We start from the raw sequence: 27,963 nt of genomic DNA on the forward strand, positions 1-27,963 counted from the left end.
GTGAAGAAGCCGCCATTGGTCTCCGCGTGAGTATTCTGTCTTCAAAGTTTTATTCTTTCTTTGTGACTTTGTCTGAGTCTTCGCTTGCTCCTCTTGCTTCAGGGCTCCCCTCACTCTTGAGAGGGTCACCGCCGCCTCCGTCATGGGGTCAGCGGAGACGTCCGCCACCACTTGGCGGATTGACCCCGCTGCTGACCTCCGGGAGGCGATGGAGCGGAATGCGCAGAAGAAGCGCAACGAAGAAGAGGCCCTCCGCCTGGAGAAGGCGGAGGCCGATAGGGCGGAGGCCTCCGCCAAGAAAAAACTGGCGGAGGCCGAAGCCGCCGCCGCGACGAAGCGGCAGGCTGAGGAAGCCGCACGCCGCCAGTCGGCGGTGCTCGTCACCCTGTTGAATTCTGCGCCACCGCCTCCGGAGTTCACGGGGCAGACTGGGGAAGCTGGGGGGGAGAACCCCGTTGTGGAGAGGGAAGGCGGCGACCCCTCTACGCCGGACGTGAACGTTCCGCCGCCGCCTCCGTCTGAAGGTGCGCAAGGCAAGCAGCCAGCGGACCCTCCGGTGCCGCCGACCGAAGACAAGGCCGTGGCGAGGCTACTCCTCCAAGTCGTCTAGCCAACGCGCTGTCGTCTGGAGAAGGCGACTTCGGCACCCCGCCCCCTGGAAGCCGGCACCGCCAGCTCGGCGATCCAAGACGCCGAAGCGACAAGCGCCGCTCCCATTGGGTGGGTGCGAGGAGGCGGCACCGGGCCACTGAACCAGACACTCCTGGACGTCCAGGCGAAGCTTCGCGCTGAGGGCGACGCTCTCCAGAGTTGCACCAAGGCGTTCCTGGCGTCGCGGGGAGCCGTCCGGGTATGTTTTTTCCCTTTGGTCTTTGTTTTTCTTGTTCCTCTCTGTGGGGGCGCGCCAGCGCACCCACTGGGTGTAGTCCCCGAGTTTTGGGCTGGCTGCTGAGCAGGCAGCCCGGAACTCCAATTGATGAACTCTGGGTATTTACTTTTTGTCTGAAACGTTCGTCGCAGGATTACCACAACCTCCGCATCACTACCTTCAACCGTAACGTTGAAGGGCTGGGCAAGCGAACCGCTGATCTGTCGGAGAGCCGGAGTAAGTCCTTTTCCTTCTTCGCGGGGGCGCGCTGGCGCACCCGCGGGCTGTAGTCCCTGAGATTCGGGCCGACTGCTGAGCAGTCGGGCCGGATCTCCCTGGCGACCTTCTTTTCCTGATGACTCAACGCCTTCTTTCTTTCTTCTTCTCAGGGGCCAACGCTGCTCTTCAACAGCAGCTGAGCGACGCCAACTCCTCTTTGCGCGCCAAAGAGGAGGAGTGCAGCAAGCTCGCCACGGAGCGCGATCTGCTGGCCACTAAATTGGCAGAGCAGAAGGAGCTGCTTGTGAAGACGCAGAGGGAGGCAGAGGAGACGGAAACCGCCCTCCTGGCCGAGTTCGCGAGCGAGCGCTCCTCCTGGTCTGACAAAGAGGCGCTACTGTCCTCCGGCTTCCACGAGATTGAAGACATCGTTGATGGTGAGTTTCTTTATTTTCTATCTTCGAGCTGCCGATTTAAGTCGTGCCGACTCCTGGTTTTTGACTTGCTTCTTTGTTTCTTCCTGTCTTTGCAGACTTCTTTCCTGGGCAGTCACAGGCCGCTATCCAAGCCATCGAGGCTGACCGTGAAGGTCGGAGGGCGGAGGGTGCAGAGATTGCAGCCGATGCCCCCCGAACTCTTGATGAGCCATCCTAAGCATCGAGGCTCGCCTTCGGCCGGCTCACTGGATGCTGCGCCGGCTTCAGCGTGTTGGTGCCTAGGCGATTGCCGCCCTGTGGCCGGATATGCAGGCTCTGTGCACCCCCAGCCTGACGGCCGACTGGCTAGAGGTCGCGGTTGGTCATCTTGAGGCCTGGAAGGGCTCTTCGGCCCGAGCTAGAGCGCGCCGGGCCTTGGAGTTCGTCAAGGCATGGTATCCGGGGCTGGATCTAGACTGGCTAGCCACACTTCGGTCGGAGGCCCAGCCAGAGCTGGCGGTTGCGGAAGACGCCCTCGTCAAGCGTGCTGTGGCGATCGCCGAGTACACCGACACCAGCATCTTCGTCCCCAAGCGGTCTGAAGACGGCGAGGAGGTACCGCCAGAGTGGTTTGGGATGAACCCAGACTACGGCGAGGACTCGGCGGAGGTGATTGGCTCCAGCATCGAGGAGGAAGGCGAGGCGGAGGACGGAGGCGAGGCGGAGGCACCAGAAGACGGAGCAGACGGCCAGCCTCAACTCGACCGCGCCTCCAGCAACGAGCCGCATGCGACTGACCCGACTGTCGCCGGAGGCGATCAAGCCGAGACTAGCCAGCCGGCCGCCCCGATGCCTGAAGCTGCCGCCTCCTCCGACCCTCCGAATCCGTCTGCTGCTTCCTAAGTTGCCGCTTTATTTTTATCTGCTTCAGTAGTCTTTGAACAACTTGTTAATTCACACAATTCCACCCGTGGGGTGTATTTTGAACCTCTGCTCAAAAATTCGGCCAAGGGCCTATGTTATGTAAATATATTTATCCGAGTTCTATCTTTTCTTTCTCATTGCTCTTATGGCTTTTTTCCTTTGCCGCTTTCTCTTAGTTGCCTTCCTTGCCAATCGGATAGCCACTCTGCGGACTGTCGCTGGATCAAGTGCTTGGCTACTTTGGGAAAGCAAGTACTTAGCCATTTTTAAGAGTTTTTGAGCAAGTTGAATAGAAGGCGGCAATCCAACTATCTGAGAGTCGGTTTGCGAGAAAAGCTGGAAGCCGTCTTGAGCTATGTTTTATGCTTTGAGTCCTTAACAATTTTTCATGCGAATGCCCATTCTACCTTACCTCTGCCCACCGTACAGTCGCTCTGCGAGCTGCGGCTTTGCATCAACTATAAAATCTTCGGAGGAGATTTGCATTCCATGCCCGCTCTATCTCCTTGCCGGAGTCATCCCTCTTGCGTGCTCGGGGCTTCTGAGCGTCAATCAGGTAGTAGGAGTTGTTGCCCAGTACTTTGCTGATGATGAAAGGGCCTTCCCAAGGCGACGACAGCTTGTGCTGGCCGGCTATTCGCTGGATCAGCCGGAGCACAAGGTCGCCTTCTTGGAAAGATCTTGGCCCGACCTTCCTGTTGTGGTATCGGCGCAGGCTCTGCTGGTAGATGCTGGACCGACTGAGTGCCAACAGCCGGCCCTCTTCCAGCAGATCGACGCCGTCTTGTCATGCTTCTTCTGCTTCCTCCTCGGTGTACATGGTGACTCGTGGGGAGTCGAACTCTATATCCGTTGGGATGACGGCTTTGGCACCGTAGACGACGAAGAAGGGCGTGAAGCCGGTTGACTTGTTTGGAGTCGTGCGCAGACTCCAGAGGATGGCTGGCAGCTCGTCGAGCCAGCAGCCAGCCGAGTGCTCCAGAGGCTCGATCAGCCAAGGCTTGATGCCGGACAGGATGAGGCCGTTTGCTCGCTCCACTTGGCCGTTTGACTGTGGATGGGCGATGGACTCTAGGTCCAGTCGGATGCCCTGTGTTGCGCAAAAACGGGCCAAGGCGCCTTTGGCGAAATTTTTGCCGTTGTCGGTGATGATGTTGTGTGGTATGCCGTACCGAATTGTGATATCGGAGATGAAAGTTACGGCAGTCGGACCGTTCAGCTTCGTGATTGGCTTTGCTTCTATCCACTTGGTGAACTTGTCCACTGCGACAAGTAAGTGAATTAAACCACCTCGTGCTGTCTTGAATGGTCGCACCATGTCTAGACCCCAAACTGCGAAAGGCCAGGCAATGGGGATGGTGTTGAGTGCAGAAGCTGGCTGGTGCGGCTTGGAGCTGAACTTCTGCACCCTTTGCATTTTTGGACCAACTCCTTGGCCTCTTCCAAGGCAGTTGGCCAGAAGAAACCGTGTTGAAAGGCTTTGGCGACGAGTGCTCTTGAAGCCGCATGGTGGCTGCACTCACATTGATGGATGTCTTTGAGAATCGCTTGGCCTTGCTCGGGCTCTACGCAGCGCTGGTAGACACCAGTGACGCTGCACCTGACCAACTCTCTGTTGACTATGGTGTAGGCTGCCGCCCGGCGTTGTATTTGCCGAGCTAAGGTCTCATCAGTCGGCAGCTCTTTGTTCACCAGGAATTTGAGGATGGGCTGGGCCCATGAGGTTGCTGCTATTTCTTCGACTGCCAGAACTGCGACTTGGACGAGGGCGGTTGGGCTGGGAGGCGGTGGGTTGGAGTCAACAACCACTTGCTGGGTTAATGAAATCCCCAGGCCAACTGGCGCGGTCCTTGGGCCAAGTTCTGGAGTCTTCGAGTCCGCCACCGTAGTCCCCGGGCCGAGTTCGACTGTGGCGGCTTTGGAGTCATCCGCCAAAATCCCCGTCTGACTGCCGGAGCTCTAGAGTCGGATCCGACATCTTCGGGAGGAGCCGGCACAAAAATGGAGTCTGATTCCAGTGAAGGCTTGACAAACGGCTTGAGGAGGCGTTGAAGGGCGACGCCAGATGGTATTGCTTGGCGGGTGGAGCCGATTCGCGCCAAGGCATCTGCTTGGTCATTGTCATTTCTTGGCACATGGAGAAACTCGCACCCTTCGAAATACCCGCTGAGTTGCTGCACGAGGAAACGGTAACTCGCCATGTTTGCATCTTTCGCGTCCCAGTCGCCAGATGATTGCTGGACCACTAAGTCCGAGTCGCCATAACACAAGATCCGGCGGATGCCAAGTTCTTTGGCAAGCCGGAGCCTGTGAATGAGTGCCTCGTACTCAGCGACGTTGTTGAAGATGGCAAAGTGGATTTGTAGCACGTATTTGAGCTTATCGCCTTTGGGAGAGGTGAGGACGACGCCGGCTCCCAAGCCGGTGCGCATCTTGGAGCCGTCGAAATGCATCCGCCAATGGGTGGAGTCAGGCGCTGGAGGTAGGTACTAGGTCTCGGCCCAGTCGACGAGGAAGTCGGCTAGTGCTTGTGACTTGATAGCGGTGCGGGGCTGGTAGTGGATGGTGTAAGGAGCCAGCTCTATGGCCCACTTGGCCACTCGACCAGAAGCATCTCGGCTACCGATGATCTCGGCAAGTGGGGCCGTGCAGACCATCGTGATTGGATGCTCTTGAAAGTAAGGCTTCAATTTCTTGGCAGCAAAGTGTACGCCATAGCACATCTTCTGGTAGTGGGGGTAGTTCTGCTTGGAGGTCGACAGTACCTCGTTCAGGTAATATACCGGTCTCTGGACAGGTAGCGCCTTGCCTTCCTCCTTGTGTTCCACTACAATGACCGTGCTGACTACCCGGCTGGTGGCAGCGATGTACAGGAGCATCGGTTCCTTTGGAGTCGGAGCCGCCAGGACCGGTGGAGTAGTCAGCATCTTCTTCAACTGGAGAAAATCTTCGTCCGCCTTATGGTTCCACTCGAAAAAAGTGGTCTTCTTCTGAGTTGGTATAAGGGGAGAGCTTTCTCGCCCAGCCGACTGATGAATCGGCTGATGGACGCCAAGCAGCCGGTGAACTTCTGCACATCCAACAGTCGGCTGGGTACCTCCATTCTCTCAATGGCCTTGATCTTTACTGGGTTGCATTCTATGCCGCATTCAGAGACCAGGAAACCAAGGAGCTGGCCTGCTGGTACTCCGAAGACACACTTCTCGGGGTTGAGCTTAATCTGGAATCGGCGCAGGTTCTCGAAGGTCTCCTTGAGGTCTTCCAGCAGTGTCCCACGCTTTTCCGTCTTCACCACCACATCATCCACGTAGACGTGGGTGTTCCTGCCGAGCTGCTTGAGGAGGCACTTCTGCATACAACGCTGAAAGGTGGCGCCGGCATTCCTTAAGCCGAACGTCATGGTGAGGTAGCAGAAGGCTCCAAACGGCGTGATGAAGGCGGTCTTCAGTCTGTCAGCCGGGTTCAGCTTGATCTGGTGATATCCTGAGTATGCATCCAAAAAACTCAACAGCTCGCATCCGGCTGTGGAGTCTATCACCTGATCGATTCTTGGTAGAGCAAATGGGTCCTTGGGGCAGGCCTTGTTGAGGCTCGTGTAGTCGATACTCATTCGCCACTGCTTGTTCTTCTTTAGTACCAGGACCGGATTTGCTAGCCATTCTGGAAAGAACACTTCCATAATGAAGCCGGCTGCTAGGAGTCGGGCTATCTCTTCTCTGACAACTCTTCTCTTTTCTTCTGACAGGCGGCGCAGGGGCTGCCTGACTGGCTTTGCATCAGATCGGACATGTAACTTGTGCTCGGCGAATTCCGTCGGTACACCTGGCATGTCTTTGGGGGACCATGCGAAGATGTCCCGATTCTCACGGAGGAAATTGACGAGCTCGCCTTCCTATTTGCTGTTGAGATTTGCACCTACGACGGCGTACCTCTCTGGGTGCTCCGGATCCAAGGGTATCTTCTTTGTCTCTTTGGCTGGCTTGAACGAACCCTCAGCCTCCGACTCTTTTGGGTTGGGCGGCACCTCAGGCTGCTTGCCGTCCATCGCCACAACTCGCTCAAGGAGCCGCTTCTCGGCCGCGATTACCAGGGACTCGGCCAGCCGACTGCTCTCAGCCGCGCAAGCAGATGACTTCCGGTAGTCGCCAGCCATAGTCAGAATTCCCTTGGAACTGGGCATCTTCATCTTGAGGTAGGCGTAGTGGGGACCGCCATGAACTTGGTCAAGGCGGGTCGGCCAAGTAGTGCATGGTATGGGCTCTCAAGGTCCACCACCTCAAACCAAACAGATTCTCTGCGGAAGTGATCTTTGTCTCCAAAGAGGACGTCCATCAGGATTTTGCCGATTGGTGAGCAGGAAAGCCCAGGAACAATGCCGTGGAACACAGTCCGGCTGTTCTGAAGCTGTCTTTGCTTGATTCCTAACTTCTCCATGGTGTCCTTGTACAGGATATTGATGTTGCTGCCTCCGTCTATCAGAACTCGCGAGAAACGCGCGGCTCGTCTGTCTGTGGAAAAGGTGGCGTCCAGGACCAAGGCATAGGAGCCCGGACTCAGCATCACTTCTGGGTGGTCACCCTGCTCCAGCTGATGGGCTTCTCAGACCAGTGCATGAACTCTGGCGTCTCCGACGCTACTGCATTCACCTCTTGTCGCTGCAGCCGCCTGCTGTGTCGATCATCAGCGACACTTGTGAACACCACATAGGCTCCGTGCTCTTCAGGGTATTCGTCTTGTACTGCGCCAACTGGCCCAACAGCCGGCTGCTGGGGCGGAGGTGGAGGCGGCTGCCCAGCAGGCGGGGGAGGCAGGAGGTTGTCTCCCTTAGCGATCCTGGTGAGCCAGTGACACTTCCGGGTGGTGTGATTCGACGGCTTCGCGCCGCTATGGAACTTGCAAGGTCCATCCAGGGTCTGCTCATAGGAGAAGGCCGACAACCAATTTGGCTTGCCGCCTTTCTGTCGCTTGGGCGGGGGCTGCTCATCTGGCTGCTGGGCTTCAACGGTCGCGACCTGCCGGCTGCTGGAAGCCGGCTGCGGGCCCTTGTGCTTGTGGTCGCCCTGCTGTTGTCGCTGGCTGGCATCTGCCGCCGAAGTTCTTGGAGATTGAGGGGCCACTTTGCCAGTTGTGCTGATTTGAATCTCCGCCTTCATGGAGGAGTCGGCCGTGGCATACTTGTCCGCTATGATCAGCAGCTCGTCGTTGGTTTCTGGCTCGTCGCAAAGGAGCTTGTGCTTGAGGAGGGTGCCTTCTCTGCACCCGGCTGTGAAGTACTTGATGGCTTGCACCTCGTGCACGCCCTCACAGGAGTTCTGGAGCTCGGCCCAACGCGTGAGGTAATTGCGAGTCGACTCGTCGGGGCCTTGCACGCACAAGGAGAGCTGACGAGGCTTGGGAGGACGCTTGTACGTGCTAGTGAAGTTGCGGACGAACGCTTCGGTGAAGTCGACCCAGCTGTTGATGCTGCGGGGCTTTAGGCTGTTCAGCCATGTCCGGGCCGTGCCCTGGAGCATGAGCGGAACGTACTTTACGGCGACATGCTTGTTGCCGTTTGCTATGCTGACAGCCGTGGAGTAGTCGACTAGCCAGTCTTCCGGCTTCACGGAGTCGGTATACTTGGGCGTGTCTCTTGGGAGCGTGAACCCTCTGGGAAAGGGCTCGTCCCGAATGCGGGGCCCGAAACAAGGCGGACCCATCTCGCCTTCTTCTTCCAGCGCTAAGGATCGGTGAAGTCGGTCGATCCGGTGGCGGGCGTCATTCTCTCCAACTCCCTCTCGGCGGCCAAGGCGGTCACCGAGAGTCGGATGGTCAACAGGCAGTAGGGAGACTCGCCTCTCCTTGCGGGGAGGGGGAGGCGGACAGTCGTCCCGTCGTTCCACTGCTCTTGGGCGGCCGTCTCAGTCGCGCTCTATGGTAATGCGAGTCCGACTGTGGCTGACAGCCGGCTCCTTGTCTCTTCTTCCTCGGGCGCCGCCAGTCGGCGTCCGAGATGTCATGCCTTGATCTCGGTCAAGGTCGTCGTTTGGCCGCTGTGGCGCCTCCGTGCGGCAGCCGGCCTCGTTCTGCACGGCAGCCGCGTCGAGGAGCCGCTGGACTCGCTCCATCATGAGGCGGCACTCTTCGCCCTCGAAATTGTCTGGCTCATCCGCCGCTGCCTGGGCGGCTCGGATGTTCTCCGCTGGTGTAGCGTACACAGGGCGGTTTGCCCCAAACAGGTTGGCGATGGCTACGCCGCGCTGCTAGACCGTGCCGAAGTGGCTGGGCCCCGCCGGGTAGGCTTCTGACAAGTGCCTCATGCTGGCCAGCTTCTTTGCGCCTTCAACGAGCTGAAGGCGGCGCGCCTCCAATGTCTCTGCGTCAGCATCTTCCGGAATGGGTGCAGTTAGGTCTTGCAGCGCCGTGCCGAGTGAGTCGTGCGCTCCTCCGCTGGGGAGCTCGCCATGACTAATGACTAGCACCTCGGTGACGGTGCTTCCGTTGCTCTTTGCGCGGGGGAGAGGTTCGTCGTAGACCACCACATTGGTGGGGAATGCGTCGACCGGCGCGGTGTCGGAGTCGACCAGCATCGGGTCGGTGGAGCCTACGGACTCCAAGTCTATGGCAGGCTCGCCGGAAACATGGAGTTGATCGAGGAGGCCCGCGAGGAGGTTCTCGGGGCCGCCCGTGCCTGCGTTGGATGCAGGTTCGTCGGAGAGGCGGACCTCGCCGACAAGTTCGGCCAAGGAGCTGGCCGCGCAAGCGATCTCAACGCCGCTTAGCGCGTCGGCACAAACTCCGTCTGGCGTGCCTGGCTGGTTGCGCTCGCCAGGGAGGAAAAGGGTTCCCGTCCAGAACAGATCTCCGGACGGCGGTGCACCAGGCCCCACGGTGGGCGCCAAATGTCGGGGGTTTGGTGCGACATATGCCAAAGGATGGCTTATCATGGTGGGGGCGAGTAGAACGTCGCTGGTGCCTGGAAACGGGATGAGGCGAAGACATGCATGTCGACGAATCTTACCCAGCTTCAGGGCTCTCCGAGGAGATAATACCCCTACTGCTGCTCTGCGGGGTCTCCGCATGATCACTATGGCAAAGTGTTTACACGGTTGCTCCTTGAGCTATTTCTTGGAGGTAGGAGAGGGCAAGGCTAGCTCTCTCCCTTCTATATGATCTGGTCTAGAGCTAATGGGTTCCAACCCTTTGCATGGGTGCCCTGGGGGGTTTATATAGGCCTACCCCCCAGGGGTACAATGGTAATCCGGCTGGACACGGGCCCAGCCATCAGTGCCTCTGGCCTCTGTCTTCTTTGCCGACCGCTGGGGCCTGCCGACTGGCAGGCCCCGCCGACTGGCCTGGTACGGAGCCGACAGGCCGCGTCCGCCGCGGGCGGGTCTTGCCGGCTGCTGATTACTGTACCCGTGCTTCTGATGATGCGGGTTTGATCATGAGGTCGTGGCAACAGCCCCGCCGCCCGGTGGGCGATCACTGTCGCCACTCCCCATCACATCTTGATTAATGGCGCGTGGGCCCCGGGGGAGGGCTCGGCCGACTCCCCCGGGCCGACTCCCGATGGGTCCGACTGGTGGTCCTCTTGCCGTCTCCTGGGGTCTCACCGACTAGTGGGACCTACTGCCTCTAGGACGTACAGACAAGCCGCCGTGGGTGCAGGATTCGGTCCTGCGGTGCTGATGTTAGGGCTGGCATGGCAACAGTGCCACGCCGCACGGAGATCTTCCAGGGTACGGCGTGCTGTAGCCATGCCTGGCCTTGGTAAGGGGCAAGAGCGGGCTTCATTATCGCCACTCCCCTGCCCTGTCCCACTTGATGAGGTCGTGGGGGGTGTTGGAGTCGCAGGCCGACTCCCCGGAGCCGGCTTCTCTGGAAGGCGGCTCTCCTTGAAGTCGTCCCTGGGACTCGGCCATGAGTGGTCAGTCGGCCACCTTTGCCGTTGGTTCCTCAGAAGGCGGCTCTATGTCCTGGGGTCTTGAGGGGCGCATCCTGCCCTGATGTCTTGAAAGGTTCTGGGGCTCGGGTCGGCCTACCCGTGGCCCATTGCTCCCACAAGATCTCTCGGTTGTTATGTTGACAATGAAAGTATACCGCTCAAAATATTATTCATATCTATTTCAAAACCGAGCTCTGGCACCTCTGCAAATCCCTGCTTCCCTCTGGGAAGGGCTTATCTATTTACTTTTATGTTGGGTCATCATCCTATTATTAAAAAGCACCAGTTGGAGAGCACCTCTGTCATTTGCATCCATTACTGTTAGTTTACATTGAGTATGACTATGACTGGATCTCTTTTACCATGAATTACAATGTCTAGTCACTTCTTGATCCTTAAATGTGCTCTGCATTTATGTTTTGACGTCTTGGAAAGGGCTTGCGAGATACCATCTTGTTGTATCATATCATGATTGTTTTGAGAAAGTGTTGTCATCCAAGATTTGTTATTATTGCTCGCTAGCTGATTATGCCATTGATATGAGTAAACATGAGACCTAAATGTTATTGTGAACATGGTTAGTTCATATTCTTTGCTGAAAACTTGAATGCTGGCTTTACATATTTACAACAACAAGAGCAAACAGAGTTTGTAAAAGTTTTTTTTTATCAGTTTCAGTTTATCAACTGAATTGCTTGAGGACAAGCAAAGGTTTAACATTGGGGGAGTTGATACGTCTCCATCGTATCTACTTTTCCAAACACTTTTGCCCTTATTTTGGACTCTAGCTTGCATGATTTGAATGGAACTAACCCAGACTGACGCTGCTTTCAGCAGAATTGCCATGGTGTTATTTTTGTGCAGAAATAGAAGTTCTCGGAATGACCTGAGAATCAACGGAGATTATTTTTGGAATATATAAAAAATACTGGAAGAAGAATCCACGTCAGGGGCCCACACCCTGTCCACGAGGGTGGGGGCGCGCTGCTACCTCTTGAGCACTGCGTTGGTTTTCCCTTGAAGAGGAAAGGGTGGTGCAGTAAAGCAGCGTAAGTATTTCCCTCAGTTTTTGAGAACCAAGGTATCGATCCAGTAGGAGACCACACGCGAGTCACCTCGTACCTACACACACAAATAAGAACCTCACAACCAAGGCGATAAAGCGGTTGTCAATCCCTTCACGACCACTTGCAAGAGTGAGATCTGATAGAGATGATAATAATAAGATAGGTATTTTTGGTATTTTTATGATATAGATTGAAAGTAAATAAAGCAAAATAAATGGTGCCAGAAATAGCTTGTTGACGGAAGATTAATATGATGGAAAATAGACCCGGGGGCCATAGGTTTCACTAGTGGCTTCTCTCAAAATAGCATAAGTATTACGGTGGATGAACAAATTATTGTCGAGCAATTAATATAAAAGCGAATGATTATGTGAATATCTAGGCATGATCATGTATATAGGCATCACGTCCGTGACAAGTTGATCGAAACGATTCTACATCTACTACTATTACTCCACACATCGACCGCTATACAACATGCATCTAGAGTATTAAGTTCATAAGAACAGAGTAACGCCTTAAGAAAGATGACATGATGTAGAGGGATAAACTCATGCAATATGATATAAACCCCATCATTTTATCCTCGATGGCAACAATACAATACGTGTTGTTTCCCTTTCTGTCACTAGGATCGAGCACCGCAAAATTGAACCCAAAGCTAAGCACTTCTCCCATTGCAAGAAAGATCAATCTAGAAGGCCAAACCAAACTGATAATTTGAAGAGACTTGCAAAGATAAAGCAATCATACATAAAAGAATTCAGAGAAGATTCAAATATTGTTCATAGATAGACTTGATGATAAATCCACAATTCATCGGATCTCGACAAACACACCGCAAAAGAAGATTACATCGAATAGATCTCCAAGAGAATCAAGGAGAGCTTTGTATTGAGATCCAAAGAGAGAGAAGAAGCCATCTAGCTACTACTATGGACCCGAAGGTCTGAAGTAAACTACTCACACATCATCGGAGAGGCCATGGAGTTGATGTAGAGGCCCTCCGTGATCAATGCCCCCTCCGGCGGAGCTCCGGAAAAGGCCCCAAGATGGGATCTCTTGGGTACAGAAGGTTGCGGCGGTGGAATTAGGTTTTTGTGGTGCTCCTAGATGTTTGGGGGTACGTGGATATATATAGGAGGAAGAAGTAGGTCGGTGAAGCAAAGAGGGGCCCACGAGGGTGGAGGGCGCGCCCAGGGGGGTCGGCACGCCCCCCTGCCTCGTGGCCTCCTTGATTGTTTCTTGACGCCCACTCCAAGTCTCCTAGATTACGTTCGTTGAGAAAATCACGTTCCCGAAGGTTTCATTCCGTTTGGACTCCGTTTGATATTCCTTTTCGGCGAAACACTGAAATAGGCAAAAAAACAGCAATTTGGGATGGGCCTCCAGTTAATAGGTTAGTCCCAAAAATAATATAAAAGTGTAAAAATAAGCCCATTAACATCCAAAATAGATAATATAATAGCATTGAGCAATCAAAAATTATAGATACGTTGGAGACGTATCACGCGCCCCCTACCTCATGGGCCCCCTGACGCTCCACAGACCTCAACTCCAACTCCATATATTCGTGTTCGGGGAAAAAACCAGAGAGAAGGATTCATCGCGTTTTACGATACAGAGCTGCCGCCAAGCCCTAAACTCTCTCGGGAGGGTTGATATGGAGTCCGTTCGGGGCTCCGGAGAGGGGAATCCATCGCCATCGTCATCATCAACCTTCCTCCATCACCAATTTCATGATGCTCACCACCGTTCTTGAGTAATTCCATCATAGGCTTGCTGGACGGTGATGGGTTGGATGAGATTTATCATGTAATCGAGTTAGTTTTGTTAGGGTTTGATCCCTAGTATCCACTATGTTATGAGATTGATGTTGCTATGACTTTGCTATGCTTAATGCTTGTCACTAGGGCTCGAGTGCCATGATTTCAGATCTGAACCTATTATGTTTTCATGAATATATGTGAGTTCTTGATCCTATCTTGCAAGTCTATAGTCACCTACTATGTGTTATGATCCGGCAACCCCGAAGTGACAATAATCGGGACCACTCCCGGTGATGATCGTAGTTTGAGGAGTTCATGTATTCACTATGTGTTAATGCTTTGGTCTGGTACTCTATTAAAAGGAGGCCTTAATATCCCTTAGTTTCCAATAGGACCGCACTGCCACCGGAGGGTAGGACAAAATATGTCATGCAAGTTCTTTTCCATAAGCATGTATGACTATATTCGGAATACATGCCTACATTACATTGATAAACTGGAGCTAGTTCTGTGTCACCCTATGTTATGACTGTTACATGATCGATCGCGTCCGACATAATTCTCCATCACCGATCCAATGCCTACAAGCTTTTCATATATTGGTCTTCGCTTATTTACTTTTCTGTTGCTATTGTTTCAACCACTACAAAACCCAAAAATATTACTTTTGCTACCGTTACCACTACTATCATATTACTTTGCTACTAAATACCTTGCTACAGATATTAAGTTTCCAGGTGTGGTTGAATTGACAACTCAATTGCTAATACTTGAGAATATTCTTTGGCTTCCCTTGTGTCGAATCAATAAATTTGGGTTGAATACTCTACCCTCGAAAACTGTTGCGATCCCCTATACTTGTGGGTTATCACGCCCCAGGGGGCCAGGCGCGCCCCTGACCCTCGTGGAAACCCCGTAAGGTGGTTTTTGCCCTTCTTTCGCTGCAAGAAAGCTAATATCGGATAAAAATCGTGTTCAAGTTTCAATCCAATCGGAGTTACGGATCTCTGGGAATATAAGAAATGGTGAAAGGCCAGATCTGGGAGCGCAGAAACAAAGAGAGACAAAGAGACAGATCCAATCTCGGAGGGGCTCTCGCCCCTCCCATTCCATGGAGACCAAGGACCAGAGGGGAAACCCTTCTCCCATCTAGGGAGAAGATCAAGGAAGAAGAAGAAGGGGGGCTCTCTCTCCCTCTCTCCAGGTGGTGCCGGAACGCTGACGGGACCATCATCGCGACAACGATCTACACCAACAACTTCACCGCCGTCATCACCAAATCTTCCCCCCTCTATGCAGCGGTGTAACCCCTCTTTTACCCGCTGTAATATCTACTTAAACATGGTGGTCAACGCTATATATTATTTCCCGATGATGTATGGCTATCCTATGATGTTTGAGTAGATCCGTTTTGTCCTATGGGTTAATTGATGATCGTGATTGGTTTGAGTTGCATGTTTTATTATTGGTGTTGTCCTGTGGTGCTCTCCATGTTGCGCAAGCGTGAGGGATCCCCATTGTAGGGTTTGTAATATGTTCATGATTTGCTTATGGTGGGTGGCGTGAGTGACAGAAGCACAAACCCGAGTAAGTAGGTTGTTTGCGTATGGGAATAAAGAGGACTTGATACTTTAATGTTATGGTTGGATTTTACCTTAATGATCTTTAGTAGTTGCGGATGCTTGCTAGAGTTCTAATCATAAGTTCATATGATCCAAGAAGAGAAAGTGTGTTAGCTTATGCCTCTCCCTCAAATAAAATTGCAATACTGATTACCAGTCTAGTTATCGATTGCCTAGGGACAAATAACTTTCTTGTGTGACAACAAGCTCTCTACTAAAACTAACTTAGTTGTGTCTTCATCTAAACAGCCCCTACTTTTTATTTACATGCTCTTTATTATCTTGCAAACCTATCCAACAACACCTACAAAGTACTTCTAGTTTCATACTTGTTCTAGGTAAAGAGAACGTTAAGCGTGCGTAGAGTTGTATCGGTGGTCGATAGAACTTGAGGGAATATTTGTTCTACCTTTAGCTCCTCGGTGGGTTCGACACACTTACTTATCGAAAGAGGCTACAATTGATCCCCTATACTTGTGGGTTATCAGGGAGCGGCGATGCGAGCGGCGCAATCCTGGTGATCTCCCTCGGCTTGTCGGCAACGAGCTTGTCGACGTCAGCATGGTCGCGGTGCTCGGCGACGGTGAAGGTGATGTCGTCGCCCGGCTGGTAGTGGATCTCGTAGCGGTCAGCCGTGCTGGGCATGAGTCGGAGGCGGCCGGCAAGCGGGTAGTAGGCGTGGAGGGCTTGGGAGAGTGAGGCCTTGAGGTTGGAGAGGATGGCGGGGATGTCGGCATCGGCGACGAGGTGGTAGAAGAAGACACACTCGACGGGTGGGAGGTCGAGGAAGAAGACGTCGAAGAAGGTGAGCGGGAGGGAGGACTCCAGCAGGGCTGCGCTGGTGCTCGTCGAGGGTGTTACGAGAGTGGTGTCGAGGACGCTGAGAATCGGGGGTGGCGAGGCTTGCTGCACTGGCGCCATTGCCGTTGTTAGGTATGTGTACTTGGTGATGAAGCAGGGCAGCTATATATGGGCTAGCTAGCTTCGTCGTGTTGTATGTCCTGCTCAAGTACTGACACCATCTTAATACTCCCAGACCCATGCTAGCCGAGGCCTTGCATGGCGCCATCTCCGACGATAACGTGCCAGTTTGGTGGCGGTGCTCTGCGGAGCTGGTAAATATAGTACATATTACTTTTCCAATGCTAGTTTCTTTTTAAGAAAATTCTACTGCTAGTGAATTTCGGGACTGTAGACTTCAAGTTTTCCAGTGGTTACGATGCCCTATTTGCCTGATGTGAGAAAAAACAAACTAGCTTAGCTAGCTAGCCATTCGAACCTGCTCTTGACTCTTGATACGTCTCCAACGTATCTGTAATTTTTGATTGCTCCATGCTATTATATTATCTATTTTGGATGTTAATGGGCTTTATTTTACACTTTTATATCATTTTTGGGACTAACCTATTAACCGGAGGCCCAGCCCAAATTGCTGTTTTTTTGCCTATTTTAGAGTTCCGCCGAAAAGGAATATCAAACCGAGTCCAAATGGAATCAAACCTTAGGGAACGTGATTTTCTCAACGAACGTGATCCAGGAGACTTGGAGTAGGCGTCAAGAAACAACCGAGGAGGCCACGAGGCAGGGGGCGCGCCTACCCCCCTAGGCGTGCCCTCCACCCTCATGGGCCCCTCGTTGCTCCACCGACGTACTTCTTCCTCCTTTATATATATCCACGTACCCCCAAACATCTAGGGGCACCACGAAAACCTAATTCCACCGCCACAACCTTCTGTACCCGAGAGATCCCATCTTGGGGCCTTTTTCGGAGCTCCGCCGAAGGGGGCATTGATCACGGAGGGCCTCTACATCAACTCCATGGCCTCTCCGATGATGTGTGAGTAGTTTACTTCAGACCTTCGGGTCCATAGTAGTAGCTAGATGGCTTCTTCTCTCTCTTTGGATCTCAATACAAAGTTCTCCTTGATTCTCTTGGAGATCTATTCGATGTAATCTTCTTTTGCGGTGTGTTTGTCGAGATCCGATGAATTGTGGATTTATCATCAAGTCTATCTATGAACAATATTTGATTCTTCTCTGAATTCTTTTATGTATGATTGCTTTATCTTTGCAAGTCTCTTCAAATTATCAGTTTGGTTTGGCCAACTAGATTGATCTTTCTTGCAATGGGAGAAGTGCTTAGCTTTGGGTTCAATCTTGCGGTGCTCGATCCCAGTGACAGTAGGGGAAATGACACGTATTGTATTGTTGCCATCGAGGATAAAAAGATGGGGTTTATATCATATTGCATGAGTTTATCCCTCTACATCATGTCATCTTGCTTAAGGCGTTACTCTGTTCTTATGAACTTAATACTCTAGATGCATGCTGGATAGCGTTCGATGTGTGGAGTAATAGTAGTAGATGCAGAATCGTTTCGGTCTACTTGTCGCGGACGTGATGCCTATATACATGATCATGCCTAGATATTCTCATAATTATTCGCTTTTCTATCAATTGCTCGATAGTAATTTGTTCACCCACCGTAATACTTATGCTATCTTGAGAGAAGCCACTAGTGAAACCTATGGCCCCCTGGTCTATTTTCCATCATACAAGTTTCCCATCTACTTTATTTTGCTATATTTTACTTTCAATCTATATCATAAAAATACCAAAAATATTTATCTTATTATTATTATCTCTATCAGATCTCACTCTTGCAAGTGGCCGTGAAGGGATTGACAACCCCTTTATCACGTTGGTTGCGAGGTTCTTATTTGTTTGTGTAGGTACGAGGTGACTTGCGCGTGGTCTCCTACTGGATTGATACCTTGGTTCTCAAAAATTGAGGGAAATAATTATGCTGCTTTACTGGATCACCCTTTCCTCTTCAAGGGAAAACCAACGCGGTGCTCAAGAGGTATCTAGAAGGATTTAGGGCTGATCTGGAGTCCGTGCGGGGCTCCGGAGAGGGGAATCCATCGCCATCGTCATCATCAACCTTCCTCCATCAGCAATTTCATGATGCTCGCTGCCGTGCGTGAGTAATTCCATCGTAGGCTTGCTGGACGGTGATGGTTGGATGAGATTTATCATGTAATGGAGTTAGTTTTGTTAGGGTTTGATCCCTAGTATCCACTATGTTCTGAGATTGATGTTGCTATGACTTTGCTATGCCTAATGCTTGTCACTAGGGCCCGAGTGCCATGATTTCAGATCTGAACCTATTATGTTTTCATCAATATATGAGAGTTCTTGATCCTATCTTGCAAGTCTATAGTCACCTACTATGTGTTATGATCCGGCAACCCCGAAGTGACAATAGTCGGGAACTCTCCCGGTGATGGCCATAGTTTGAGGAGTTCATGTATTCACTATGTGTTAATGCTTTGGTCTGGTATTCTATTAAAAGGAGGCCTTAATATCCCTTAGTTTCCAATAGAACCCCGCTTCCACGGGAGGGTAGGACAAAAGATTTCATGCAAGTTCTTTCCCATAAGCGCGTATGACTATATTCGGAATACATGCCTACATTACATTGATGAATTGGAGTTAGTTCTGTGTCACCCTAGGTTATGACTGTTACATGATCGATCGCATCCGACATAATTTTCTATCACCGATCCATTGCCTACAAGCTTTCCATATATTGTTCTTCGCTTATTTACTTTTCTGTTGCTATTGTTCTCATCACTATAAAACACCAAAAATATTACTTTTGCTATCGTTACCTTTTACCACCGTTACCACTACTATCATATTACTTTGCTACTAAACAGTTTGATGCAGATACTAAGTTTCCAGGTGTGGTTACATTGACAACTCAGCTACTAATACTTGAGAATATTCTTTGGCTCCCCTTGTGTCGAATCAATAAATTTGGGTTGAATACTCTACCCTCAAAAACTGTTGCGATCCCCTATACTTGTGGGTTATCAAGACTATTTTTTGGCGCCCAGGGGGGTAGGGCACGCCCCCACCCTCGTGGTTGGTGGGTGGCCCCCCTCTGGTACTTCTTGCGCCCAATACTTTTTATATATTCTGAAAAGTGCTTCTGTGGAGTTTTAGGACTTTTGGAGATGTGCGGAATAGGTCTCTAATATTTGCTTCTTTTCCAGCCCAGAATTCCTGCTGAGGCATCCCCCCTCTTCTTGTAAACCTTGTAAAATAAGAGAGAATAGGCATAAGTATTGTGACATAATATGTAATAACATCCCATAATGCAATAAATATCGATATAAAAGCATGATGCAAAATGGACGTATCAACTCCCCAAGCTTAGACCTCGCTTGTCCTCAAGCGAAAGCCGAAATCGAAAAATATGTCCACATGTTTGGAGATAGAGGTGTCGATAAACATAAAATGCTGACATGATGGCATCATGATCACTCTTAGATATTGTCATATGATCTCTTATGCTAAAGTAACAATTCAATCACAATTTCAAGTATGAATCATAAATTTCATTGAAAACTAACAAACTCTAATCTTAGTCATTGAGGCAATTGCAATTTATCATAACATAGGAAAGAGTCAATATAAGAGCTTTTCAGCAAGTCCACATACTCAACTATCATTTAGTCTTCCACAATTGCTAACACTCATGCGATATTTATGGTTATGAAGTTTTAGCCGGACATAGAGAAAGATAGGGGCTTATGGTTTTGCCTCCCAACCTTTTACCTCAAGGGTAATGTCAACCATAATAGTTCATGAAAACTCATATCCAAATAGTTATATATATCTGGATCTTTCCAACACATTGTGCTTGCCAAAGGATAAAATGTAAAAGGAAAGGTGAAGATCACCATGACTCTTATATAATGTAGAAGATAAAAAGTAAAAGATAGGCCCTTCGCAGAGGGAAGCAGAGGTTGTCATGCGCTTTTATGGTTGGATGCACAAAATCTTAACGCAAAAGAACGTCACTTTATATTGCCACTTGTGATGTGTACCTTTATTATGCAGTCCGTCGCTTTTATTTCTTCCACATCACAAGATCGTATAAAGCTTATTTTCTCCACATTAATTGGTCATAAATATTTATAGAGCAATTTTTATTGCATGCACCGATGTCAACTTACTTGAAGGATCTTACTCAATCCATAGGTAGGTATGGTGGACTCTCATGGCAAAACTGGGTTTAGGGATATTTGGAAGCACAAGTAGTATTTCTACTTGGTGCAAAGAACTTGGCTAGCATGAGAGGGAAAGGCAAGCTCAACATGTTGGATGATCCATGACAATATAATTTATCTCAGATGTAAGAAAACATAACCCATCACGTTGTCTTCCTTGTCCAACATCAACTCTTTAGCATATCATACATTAATGAGTGATCACAATCATAAAAGATGTCCAAGATAGTATATTTATATATGAAGACCTCTCTTTCTTTATTACTTCCTATTAATTGCAACGATGACCAAAACTATGTTTGTCAACTCTCAACAACTTTTATTCATCCTAATCTTTATATGTGAGCTCATTACTCTCCATAAGATCCATATGTTCTCTTTATTTCTTATTATTCTTTCTCTTTTATTTTATTCCCTCAAGATCATAGCAAGATAATCAAGCCCTTGACTCAACACTAATCTTTATTATATATAGCTCACGGACTCAATTACATAGAAGGATCATAAAGCAAAACTCACAACTAGATCATACTAAAACTTTATTTTACTAGATCAAGATATTATCAAAAGGATCGAACTAAGAAAAACGGTAAAGATAAAGGTGATGGTGATAAGATACCGGGGCACTCCCCCAAGCTTGGCGGTTGCCAAGGGGAGTGCCCATACCAGATACTCAGTTCTTCTTTGTTGGTGAAGGAGATGGAGTTGTTGATGATGTAGGCTTCTTCCTTAAATTGCGCCTGAGGACAGAATTTTGATCCCTCAGGTCGTCGATCTCCTGCTCCAGTCTTAGTATCTTTTTGCATAATTCCTGTTTGTTTTCCTGCAAGAGGCGAAAAGGGATAAACTCGATCTTAGGTTTCTTTGCTCTATCCGGGAGGCTTGACTTTTTGAACTCCACATGCATGTCCCCGGGTTGAGGTAATGGGAATTCATGTTCATCTGAGCTCGTCTCCTCCTTTCCCTTAGGTTCATAGTACTCTTCTTATTCCGTAGTCCAACCACAATGCTCCACATCCCCATAGACTTTAGGATCTGCAAGGTAATCAGCCACATAGCTTTCTCCTTCCGAATCTTGGGACGACGTGTCGCTCAAATCTGCAGCAGGATAGCTCGAAACAAAGACAAGAGATATTTGTGTGATACAGTAGTCAAAACCTTCGGGAGATTATATAATGAATTTTTACCGACCAAAAGAAGTATAGTGCAAGAAAATGGAGTCCGGAGAGAAAACGAGGTGCCCACGAGGCAGGGGGCGCACCCAGGGGGTAGGGCGCACCCTCCACCCTCGTGAAAGCCCCGTGTCCTTTCTGGTCTGCTTCTTATTTTCCTATTTTTTATATATACCAAAACGAAGAAAAATTGCCATTAGAACTGTTTTGGAGTCGGTTTACTTACCGTACCATGTACCTATTCCTTTTCGGAGTCTAAAATGTTCCGGAAAGTGTCCCTTATATATTCCTCCAGGGTTACGGTTTCAATAATATTATTTTCAACATTCATGGGATTACCTAAGATATAATGTTTGATTCTTTGACCATTCACCACCCTCGGATTTGTGCCTTTGAAGTTGTTGATTTTTATGGCACCGGAATGATAGACCTCCTCGATGATGTAAGGACCTTCCCATTTAGAGAGAAGTTTGCCTGCAAAAATCTTAAACAAGAGTTGTATAGCAATACATAATCACCTACATTGAATTCACGCTTTTGTATCCTTTTGTCATGCCATCTTTTAACTTTTTCTTTAAACAGCTTAGCATTTTCATAGGCTTGGGTTCTCCATTCATCAAGTGAGATAATGTCAAATAACCTCTTCTCACCGGCAAGTTTGAAATCATAATTAAGCTCTTTAATGGCCCAATATGCCTTGTGTTCTAGCTCAAGAGGTAAGTGACAAGCTTTTCCATAAACCATTTTATACGGAGACATGCCCATTGGATTTTTGTATGCAGTTCTATAAGCCCATAATGCATCGTCAAGTTTCTTGGACCAATTCTTTCTAGATCTATTAACAGTCTTCTGTAAAATTAATTTGAGCTCTCTATTACTTAATTCTACTTGACCACAAGACTGTGGGTGCTAAGGAGATGCAATTCTATGATTAACATCATACTCAGCAATCATTTTACGAAAGGCATCATGAATAAAGTGTGAACCACCACCAGTCATTAAATATCTAGGGACCCCAAACCTCGGAAAAATAACTTCTTTAAGCATCTTAATAGAGGTGTTATGATCAGCACTACTAGTTGGAATAGCCTCTACCCACTTAGTAACGTAATCAAAAGCAACTAAAATATGTGTATACCCATTAGAGGAAGGAAAAGGTCCCATATAATCAAAGCCCCAAACATCAAATGGTTCACTAACAAGTGAATAATTCATAGGCATTTCCTGACGTCTACTAATATTACCAATTCTTTGACATTCATCACAAGACAAGACAAACTTACGGGCATCCTTGAAGAGAGTAGGCCAATAAAAACCGGATTGCAATACCTTGTGTGCAGTTCTATCTCCAGCATGGTGTCCTCCATAGGCTTCGGAGTGACACTTGTGTAGGATATGTTCCTGTTCATGCTCAGGTACACAACGTCTAATAACACCATCTACTCCTTTATAAAGATGTGGGTCATCCCAGAAGTAATGTCTTAAATCATAGAAGAACTTTTTCTTTTGTTGGTATGTGAAACTAGGTGGTATAATTTAGCAACAATATAATTAGCATAATCAGCATACCATGGTGCAGTACGAGAAGCATTTATGACATTTAATTGTTCATCAGGAAAGCTATCATCAATAGGTAGTGGGTCATCAAGAACATTCTCTAACCTAGACAAGTTGTCTGCAACGGGGTTCTCAGCTCCCTTTCTATCAATAATATGCAAATCAAATTCTTGTAGCAAGAGAAACCATCTAATAAGTCTAGGTTTAGCATCTTTCTTTTCCATAAGATATTTAATAGCAGCATGATCAGTGTGAATAGTTACTTTAGAATCAACTATATAAGATCTGAACTTATCGCAAGCATAATTTCTCTGGGCATTGTCTAGAGTTTTACTAGCATATTGAATAACATTTAGTTTATCAACTCTTTGTCCTAGAACAGCACTTACAGTATAATCACTAGCATCACACATAATTTCAAATGGTAAATTCCAATCAGGTGGCTGAACAATAGGTGCGGAAATCAAAGCTTTCTTCAGTATTTCAAATGCTTCTACACAATCATCATCAAAGACAAAAGGAATATCTTTTTGTAATAGGTTAGTCAGAGGCCGAGAAATTTTTGAGAAGTCCTTAATGAACCTCCTATAAAAACCGGCATGACCTAGAAAACTTCTTATACCTTTGATGTCCTTGGGACACGACATCTTTTCAATAGCATCAATGATGTCTACTACACAACCTTCTTCTTGTAGACGTTATTGGGCCTCCAAGTGTAGAGGTTTGTAGGACAGTAGCAAATTTCCCTCAAGTGGATGACCTAAGGTTTATCAATCCGTAGGAGGCGTAGGATGAAGATGGTCTCTCTCAAGCAACCCTGCAACCAAATAACAAAGAGTCTCTTGTGTCCCCAACACACCCAATACAATGGTAAATTGTATAGGTGCACTAGTTCAGCGAAGAGATGGTGATACAAGTGGTATATGGATGGTAGATAAAGGTTTTTGTAATCTGAAAATATAAAAACAGCAAGGTAACTAATGATAAAAGTGAGCACAAACGGTATTTTAATGAGTTGAAACAAGGCCTAGGGTTCATACTTTCACTAATGCAAGTTATCTCAACAATAATAACATAATTGGATCACATAACTATCCCTCAACATGCAACAAAGAGTCACTCCAAAGTCACTAATAGCGGAGAACGGACGAAGAGATTATGAGGGTACGAAACCACCTCAAAGTTATTCTTTCCAATCAATCCGTTGGTCTATTCCTATAGGTGTCAGAAACAGCCCAAGAGTTTGTACTAGAATAACACCTTAAGACACAAATCAACCACATACTCAACTATTATTTAGTCTTCCACAATTGCTAACACTCACGCGATATTTATGGTTATGAAGTTTTAGCTGGACATAGAGAAAGATAGGGGCTTATGGTTTTGCCTCCCAACCTTTTACCTCAAGGGTAATGTCAACCATAATAGTTCATGAAAACTCACATCCAATTAGTTATATATATCTGGATCTTTCCAACACATTGTGCTTGCCAAAGGATAAAATGTAAAAGGAAAGGTGAAGATCATCATGACTCTTATATAAGGTAGAAGATAAAAAGTAAAAGATAGGCCCTTCACAGTGGGAAGCAGAGGTTGTCATGCACTTTTATGGTTGGATGCAGAAAATCTTAGTGCAAAAGAACGTCACTTTATATTGCCACGTGTGATGTGTACCTTTATTATGCAATCCATCGCTTTTATTTCTTCCACATCACAAGATCGTATAAAGCTTATTTTCTCCACATTAATAGGTCATAAATATTTAGAGAGCAATTTTTATTGCATGCACCGATGTCAACTTACTTGAAGGATCTTACTCAATCCATAGGTAGGTATGGTGGACTCTCATGGAAAAACTGGGTTTAGGGATATTTGGAAGCACAAGTAGTATTTCTACTTGGTGCAAAGAACTTGGCTAGCATGAGAGGGAAAGGCAAGCTCAACATGTTGGATGATCCATGACAATATAATTTATCTCAGATGTAAGAAAATATAACCCATCATGTTGTCTTCCTTGTCCAACATCAACTCTTTAGCATATCATACTTTAATGAGTGCTCACAATCATAAAAGATGTCCAAGATAGTATATTTATATGTGAAGACCTCTCTTTCTTTATTACTTCTTATTAATTGCAACGATAACCAAAACTATGTTTGTCAACTCTCAACAACTTTTATTCATCCTAATCTTTATATGTGAGCTCATTACTTTCCATAAGATCCATATGATCTCTTTATTTCTTTTTATTCTTTCTCTTTTATTTATTCCCTCAAGATCATAGCAAGATAATCAAGCCCTTGACTCAACACTAATCTTTATTATATATAGCTCACGGACTCGATTACATAGAAGGATCATAAAGCAAAACTCACAACTAGATCATACTAAAACTTTATTCTACTAGATCAAGATATTATCAAAAGGATCAAACTAAGAAAAACGGTAAAGATAAAGGTGATGGTGATACGATACCGGGGTACTCCCCCAAGCTTGGCGGTTGCCAAGGGGAGTGCCCATACCAGATACTCAGTTCTTCTTTGTTGGTGAAGGAGATGGAGTTATTGATGATGTAGGCTTCTTCCTTAAATTGCACTTGAGGAAAGAATTTTGATTCCTCAGGTCGTCGATCTCCTGCTCCAGTCTTAGTATCTTTTTGCATAATTCCTGTTTGTTTTCCTGCAAGAGGCGAAAAGGGATAAACTCGATCTTAGGTTTCTTTGCTCTATCCGGGAGGCTTGACTTTTTGAACTCCACATGCATGTCCCCGGGTTGAGGTAATGGGAATTCATGTTCATCTGAGCTCGTCTCCTCCTTTCCCTTAGGTTCATAGTCCTCTTCTTCTTGCGTAGTCCAACCACAATGCTCCACATCCCCATAGACTCTAGGATCTGCAAGGTAATCAGCCACAAAGCTTTCTCCTTCCGAATCTTGGGACGACGTGTTTCTCAAATCTGCAGCAGGACAGCTTGAAACAAAGACAAGAGATATTTGGGTGATACAGTGGTCAAAACCTTCGGGATATTATATAATGAATTTTTACCGACCAAAAGAAGTATCGTGTAAGAAAACGGAGTCCGGAGAGCACACGAGGTGCCCACGAGGCAAGGGGCGTGCCCAGGGGGTAGGGCGTGCCCTCCACCCTCGTGGAAGCCCCGTGTGCTTTCTGGTCTGCTTCTTATTTTCCTATTTTTTATATATTCCAAAACAAAGAAAAATTGCCATTAGAACTGTTTTGGAGTCGGTTTACTTACCGTACCACGTACCTATTCCTTTTCGAAGTCTAAAACGTTCCGGAAAGTGTCCCTTATATATTCCTCCGGGGTTACGGTTTCAATAATATTAGTTTCAACATTTATGGGATTACCTGAGATATAATGTTTGATTCTTTGACCATTCACCACCCTCGGATTTGTGCCTTCGAAGTTGTTGATTTTTATGGCACCGGAATGATAGACCTCCTCGATGACGTAAGAACCTTCCCATTTAGAGAGAAGTTTGCCTGCAAAAAATCTTAAACGAGAGTTGTATAGCAATACATAATCACCGACATTGAACTCACGCTTTTGTATCCTTTTGTCATGCCATCTTTTAACTTTTTCTTTAAACAGCTTGGCATTTTCATAGGCTTGGGTTCTCCATTCATCAAGTGAGCTAATGTCAAATAACCTCTTCTCACCGGCAAATTTGAAATCATAATTAAGCTCTTTAATGGCCCAATATGCCTTGTGTTCTATCTCAAGAGGTAAGTGACAAGCTTTTCCATAAACCATTTTATTCAGAGACATGCCCATAGGATTTTTGTATGCAGTTCTATAAGCCCATAATGCATCATCAAGTTTCTTGGACCAATTCTTTCTAGATCTGTTAACAGTCTTTTGCAAAATTAATTTGAGCTCTCTATTACTTAATTCTACTTGACCACTAGACTGTGGGTGATAAGGAGATGCCATTCTATGATTAACATCATACTTAGCAAGCATTTTACGAAAGGCACCATGAATAAAGTGTGAACCACCATCAGTCATTAAATATCTAGGGACTCCAAACCTCGGAAAAATAACTTCTTTAAGCATCTTAATAGAGGTGTTATGATCAGCACTACTAGTTGGAATAGCCTCTACCCACTTAGTAACGTAATCAAAAGCAACTAAAATATGTGTATACCCATTAGAGGAAGGAAAAGGTCCCATATAATCAAAGCCCCAAACATCAAATGGTTCACTAACAAGTGAATAATTCATAGGCATTTCCTGACGTCTACTAATATTACCAATTCTTTGACATTCATCACAAGACAAGACAAACTTACGGGCATCCTTGAAGAGAGTAGGCCAATAAAAACCGGATTGCAATACCTTGTGTGTAGTTCTATCTCCAGCATGGTGTCCTCCATAGGCTTCGGAGTGACACTTGCGTAGGATCTATTCCTGTTCATGCTCAGTTACACAACGTCTAATAACACCATCTACTCCTTCTTTATAAAGATCTGGGTCGTCCCAGAAGTAATGTATTAAATCATAGAAGAACTTTTTATTTTGCTGGTATGTGAAACTAGGTGGTATAAATTTAGCAACAATATAATTAGCATAATCAGCATACCATGGAGCAGTACGAGAAGCATTTATGACATTTAATTGTTCATCAGGAAAGCTATCATCAATAGGTAGTGGGTCATCAAGAACATTCTCTAACCTAGACAAGTTGTCTGCAACGGGGTTCTCAGCTCCCTTTCTATCAATAATATGCAAATCAAATTCTTGTAGCAAGAGAACCCATCTAATAAGTATAGGTTTATCATCTTTCTTTACCATAAGATATTTAATAGCAGCATGATCAGTGTGAATAGTTACTTTAGATTCAACTATATAAGATCTGAACTTATCGCAAGCATAATTTCTCTGGGCATTGTCTAGAGTTTTACTAGCATATTGAATAACATTTAGTCTATCAACTCTTTGTCCTAGAACAGCACCTACAGTATAATCACTAGCATCACACATAATTTCAAAGGGTAAATTCCAATCAGGTGGCTGAACAATAGGTGCAGAAATCAAAGCTTTCTTAAGTATTTCAAATGCTTCTACACAATCATCATCAAATACAAAAGGAATATATTTTTTTAATAGGTTAGTCAGAGGCTGAGAAATTTTTGAGAAGTCCTTAATGAACCTCCTATAAAAACCGGCATGACCTAGAAAACTTCTTATACCTTTGATGTCCTTGGGACATGGCATCTTTTCAATAGCACCAATGATGTCTACTACAGAACCTTCTTCTTGTAGACGTTGTTGGGCCTCCAAGTGCAGAGGTTTGTAGGACAGTAGCAAATTTCCCTCAAGTG

The 27,963-nt window shown here is 47.4% G+C and overlaps 1 pseudogene; it reads right to left on the minus strand.

Annotated features, from left to right (window-relative positions):
• The window catches only part of LOC119289164, a 97,624-nt pseudogene extending 81,894 nt beyond the window's left edge, over positions 1 to 15,730 (minus strand).
• Positions 15,731 to 27,963: the final 12,233 nt, after the last annotated feature.

Source organism: Triticum dicoccoides, chromosome 4A (assembly GCF_002162155.2).
Source record: "Triticum dicoccoides isolate Atlit2015 ecotype Zavitan chromosome 4A, WEW_v2.0, whole genome shotgun sequence".
NCBI classification, from domain to species: Eukaryota; Viridiplantae; Streptophyta; class Magnoliopsida; order Poales; family Poaceae; genus Triticum; species Triticum dicoccoides.